This window comes from Primulina huaijiensis, chromosome 14 (assembly GCF_012295235.1).
Source record: "Primulina huaijiensis isolate GDHJ02 chromosome 14, ASM1229523v2, whole genome shotgun sequence".
In the NCBI taxonomy this organism is placed as follows: domain Eukaryota; kingdom Viridiplantae; phylum Streptophyta; class Magnoliopsida; order Lamiales; family Gesneriaceae; genus Primulina; species Primulina huaijiensis.
Window position 1 is genome coordinate 4,372,060 of NC_133319.1, and position 6,000 is coordinate 4,378,059.

A 6,000-nucleotide genomic window follows, 5' to 3' on the forward strand; every position below is an offset into this window, starting at 1 on the left:
GGACGCAATTATCTCAGTAATTTTGGTAAGTGATTACGGGCCAAAGCTGATCTGGTCTAGTACGAGAACTTGGTTGTCCATTCTGGACAAAAAGGGGGAGAAGATGCGACTCAAACTCAAACTTAAGCTGATGCTGATGTTGATAGTGTTCTGATCTGTTAGGTTCCCTGATGTTTCTGTTTTCCCTGATATAATCCTTTTTAATGAATTGTTAATGATTTTTGCATGTGTTGTCTCAAGTGTTGCCAACACAACGAACAACACCCGTACTAATTTGTTTTTATTCAGGGGGAGAAAAATTCTCATATTGAGGGGGAGTTAATTGGAGTTTAACTGAGAAATTGAGTTTGATCTCATTTTGTCCAGAAAGGCAAAAAGGGGGAGATTGAAGGGAAATATATTTTCCTAATAATTTCTTAATTTAATTTATTGTATTTCCTTGTTGATTTGATTGCATATAATATTTTGCCTTTCTAGATAATGAGATAATTATGCAAATAATATCATGATATGATTTTGAATAATTAAATATGTTTTGACTTTCTAGATAATATGATATTTAATGAGATCTTGACTTTCTAATTATTGAGATAAATATGCTAGGATTTTATTCTTGATAATAAGATATTATTGTGATTTGGTATCAATATTTAAAAGAGTTTATTTCTAATTAAACTCTTACTTTCTTTATGATATAGGTTTCCTTGTGGAGATAAAAGTCTACATCTATAAATAAGAGATCAAGGACATCATTGAAGCTCTCTCTTCCTCGTTCAATAATTCATATCATACTTTCGCACGTCGTGTACTTCAGAGAAAATTATTCTACAAAGACGTTGCTGTTGTGAAGAGTGCAGATACCGAGTGTTGCCTTGAATGTTGGAAACATCTGCAGACAACATCCGTAACGAAGTTGGCTGAAGATCGTTTTCGTGGATTCCCTTTTGTCATTACGTTTTTGCTTTCTTGTTTAAGTTTTTATTCTGAGCATTTGTTTTAGAAAGCATTTGTTTTCTCAAAGTATTGAGGAAATTGATTTTCGTGGAGATCACTAGTGATAGGTTTTTGTGTAAACGATTTGGTTTTCTAGTGATTAATTTTTGCCATAAGGCACCGCACAAGTATTTATACTTGTGCATATTTAATTTTTTCCATCGATTTATTTCAAGTCAATTTGTGTTATAAAAAGTTTCCGCTGCATGAAGATGTTGTCCGAGATGTTGTAACATCTGGCACAACATTTAATTCTGATTAAACACAAATTCACTATTTTACATCCTATTCTGATATTTTCATTATGTATTGATATCTGTCGGACAAAATAATCCTAACAGTAGCAATTAAAGCTACCCAAACAAAGCAAATAAGGGTTGATCATAGTAGTCTTCTTTACTAATTTATAAATATTCTTTTACCAGTTCTAAATCAACACTAGTTTCCGAAAAATTAAAACATATATATATATATATATATATATATGTATATATTTTTTTTTTGTAGCTTTTTACATACACGGTTTTGTTTGGATGAAGCACCTTTGATCAATAATTATCGAAATGAACTGATAATTTTAATTTTTTTGAGTTATAAAATCATAGCATAGTAGAAGATACCTTACAGCTCTGTCACTTATTTTCTACTTTACGGGATTATTTTATATACCTCGTCTTGCAAACTGCAAAGCTTACTACACAGAGAGTGCCTTATCTGAACTATACATCCAGATATTTATATTTACATATAATAACAACGTAGTTTTGGTTACAATTTTTTTTACAGATAAATAGTTTTTTTGCGCCATAAGTTTTATAAAATTTAATGGTCAATTTTATAGTATGATCAGTTGTGTTACATCGAGAATTAAAGAGTGAGCAGAAATAGTACATTAGATGTTGAAATATCAATACGTGAACATTGAAAGGTAATTTTATTGAATTACTTTTACTTTGTATTTTGTCGTTGAATCGAGGGCTGTTTTTAGTTATATATTTTTCGTGCACCGAAACAGTTTTTATAATAATATTAAAGTTTCTGTTGATAAACTGCAATGTTTGATTAAATTTTTGCTAGGAATTTTGATAATAGGTGCAGTAATCGTTTCTGTTGGATAGAGCAATCAAAAAGTTGTGTTCAGGCTACAAACAGTTTTTTAAAAAAGTTTGAGTTGTCCCAGTATCACCAGGTGTAACTTTTGATAAAACAACAAGCGCTCGATCCTACAGTTGATATCATAGCGAGATAATTAGTTCAAATTTCTTAAGTAATATTGGGTTAAGCGTATATGAATGAGAGTATTACCAAGATGAGTAACATTCTGATAAGTTCTCGTGCGTCAAGTTGCTGATGTTGCACCGCTTGATCTAGTTGGATATATGAGCCGTAAAATAATAACGTCAGATAATGCTGTAGGGAATCTATAGCTTTTTAGTCTAGTGGCAAACTCTTGATTTAACAATTGATATCAAAACCCATGTCACTCGTTCGATTGTCATTGAATGCAAAAAATACAATTATTTAGAGAAAAATTGTGGAGTGTAATAATTGTCTCTACTAGGTAGAGAAATCGAAACGTGGTGTTTGAGCTGCTGTACGATTTTAAAAATATTTAAGTTACACCGTTATCACCATATATTTTTTTTGATAAAACGATATACACTTAGTTATACTCTTACAAATATAGAAGAATGTAGTGGAGTTTTGTTAAATTAGGTTGAGGAGTAGTTGTGTCAACATTCTTGGGAGATGGGGATTGGGCATATACTATATATATAAATAAAGAATGTCGTTTAAACTAGGATTTGATCCAAATACTTAAAGCCAAAAGTGGTTGAATCGTACTAAACACGCACACATATTCATTTGTTTAATGTTTGAACAATTGAACCCCGTTTGCTTTCCCATATCTTATAATGTAATAAAAAGGACAAGCATGAAATGACATTAATGTAATACCTTCCCAATATTATTATTATTATTATTTACAAAAATATACAATGCTAACATTATTGTCACATGCAACTAATTATTCAAATGATTTAGTCAATTTTAGGCTTTCGTGATCACAAAGAGGACTTACCCCACAATTATATCTATATGCCACGAAAATCTATAAAACCCATTAAATTTCAAATTCATTTTCCACGTGTCAAATATCGAGCGGCTCATATTACACGATAAAAATAGACATGTGAAACAGTGAATTAATTGATCTCCAAGAGGAGGACCCCCCATGAAAGCTAGGTTTGCCAAATAAAAGATATTCTTTAGAGAAACGTGTCAGTCTCGTCTTTCTTTTTTATACCTCTTCCAAATTATATTTTATATTAAAATAGTTCTCTTGTGAGACGGTTTTACGAATCTTTATCTGTGAGACGGGTCAATCCTATCGATATTCACAATAAAAATAATACTCTTAGCATAAAAAATAATACTTTTTCATGGATGACCAAAATAAGAGATCTGTCTCACAAAATACGATTCGTGAGACCTTCTCACACAAGTTTTTGTCTTTATATATTTATCATATATTTTTTATTTATAATAATCAATATATATTATACGGGGCCTATTTGATATAATCTGCGGTTAAAGGGTCACTTTTTACAAATTTGTATATTCAACATATATAAAAGCTCAAACACGATTAAAAAAGATTTATGCTCGATCAAGATTCTATGATCGTCGTCAAGCAGTCGAGAAAATAATGCTTCCGAGTCGAGAGCATAATCGCTCTATAAACTAGTTCAGTCAAACATCCTCTAAATTCGAAAAAAAAAAAGTCAACGAACCCAAAAAAAAAAAGAAATCGAAAGTCAAACCAAAGGAATTGGCTTACAAAAAGTCATCTAGGGCTGCAAACTGAATTAAAATTGTGTCTATGTTCTTTATTTCATTATTATTATTATTTCTTTTTTGAAAAGCTATTTAGTTGACCGATCAAGCAAGGGCCCTTGGTAACATTAGATAGTCTTATTAAGATTTTTCATAATCAATTTTTTTTTTCTAAAATTCAATCATATTTTCTAATAAAATTAATTAACAGTTGGTAGAAAATGCCCCATTGAATATTAAAATGTAAATTTTGTCATTCTGCAAGTACACTAAAATTCACTAAAAGAAAATAAGCAAAATAAAATAAATATTTTGAAACATTTTATATATTTATAAAGGTAATAATACGATATTATTATATATATTTTTATATAGTCATTTTAAAAAATAATAGACTACTTAATTATAATATTGTTTAATTTAAATATATTTCATGCTACTAGGGATGTAAATGAGCCGAACTGTTCGCGATCTTTTCGGATCTCGGCTCGTTAAAAAGCTCGTTCGGGCTCGTTCGTTAAGCTTATCGAGCCGAGCCCGAGCCTTATTTTGGGCTCGACAATTTTGTTGAGCCGAGCTTGAGATTAATGATGTTCGGCTCGTTAGCTCGTGAACATGTTCGATAATAGGTTCGTGAGCTCAAAATTGAGCTCGGCTCGTTTAGCTGGCTCGTGAGCTCGAGCTCGAGCTCGGCTCGTTTAAGTGGTTCACAAGCTCGGGCTCGAGCTCGGCTCGTTTAGGTAGATCGTGAGCTCGAATTTGAGATAATTAATGAGTTATAATATTAAAATAATTATGTATGATAAATAATAATAAATTAAAAATTAAAAATTATATTAAAAAACGAGCCATTAACGAGTCGAGCTCGAGCCGAGCCCGAGCCAGGCTCCTTAAACAAGATAAAAGAGCTTGTTTAACGAGCCGAACCCGAGCCAGGCCCATTAAACAAGATAAACGAGCCATTAACGCGCCGAGCTCGAGCCGAGCCCGAGCTTCATAACTTCCGAACGAGCCGAGCCTGAGCCGAGCCCGAGCCGAGAAAATATTTTAACGAGCCGAGCCCGAGCCTGATACTGTTCGGCTCGGCTCGGCTCGGCTCGGCTCATTTACATTCCTACATGCTACCATCCTTTTTCTCTATTCTTTCTTTTATCTGTAAATGTGGGGACTCCAGCCACCTGCTCCTTACTGAATCCAATTCTCTCAGTAGCTCACGAGACATGATAATTATATATTATTTATAATGATCATTTAACCAACATGCAAAATATTTAATTTATTTAAAATAATAGTAACTTATATAACATAAAAAATTAAAAATCTAATTATTTATTGGTCTTCGTTTTTAAATTTTTTTTTAATTGAGAAAGCAAAATGGTCTAAAAAATCTATAATATAATGGCTTAATCATTGTCACCGTAAAAGCCTCTCAACTTTTTTTTTTCTTTCTTTTAACCTTTTTTCTGACCTACCTAAGTCTAAATACGTAGCGTCACATGTATATGTATATATATGTTTATACATGTATAAACTTGTATCAAATTTGGGGTAAAATTAAATCGCATCCCCAAATTTTTTACCCCAAATTTCGAACCAAACTTCAGAATAATCCCTTTCTTTTCTAATTTATTCAAGTCCATCTCTCCATTCAATTTTTTTGCTCAAACTTTCCTTAGAAATTGCAATTTTTGTGTCATTTTAACATAAATACCCGTACATAAGTTTATTTATTCGATAAAAATGATATTCCAACTTTGTTTGCAAATATTACAAAGTAAAAACTTTTTATAGAATTAAATGAGGAAAATGATGTAATCTAAGAAAAAAACTTGTTCATTCAACAATTTATGTTTTATAAAAAGGAATACCGAAGCTCGAATTAATTAAAGTTAAAGTGTCCCCGAGTTTAATTGGTTTGAATTTGATATTTTAATACATATATAACATATGCTAAATTTATGGTACAATATCAATTCTTTTGTATCGTCAAATATGAATTATACAGATCCTTTGAATATTAATGAAATATATAAAAAGAAAAAGAAAATTGTAATATTAACGTCGCTAAAAAAATTAAAAATATAAAAAGTTGGAAAGTGACACAGAGAGTGGTCCAGGTGAGTCTATCTATGGCTGACCAGCTTTTGAGAAGCAACAGCCGTGTAAGAG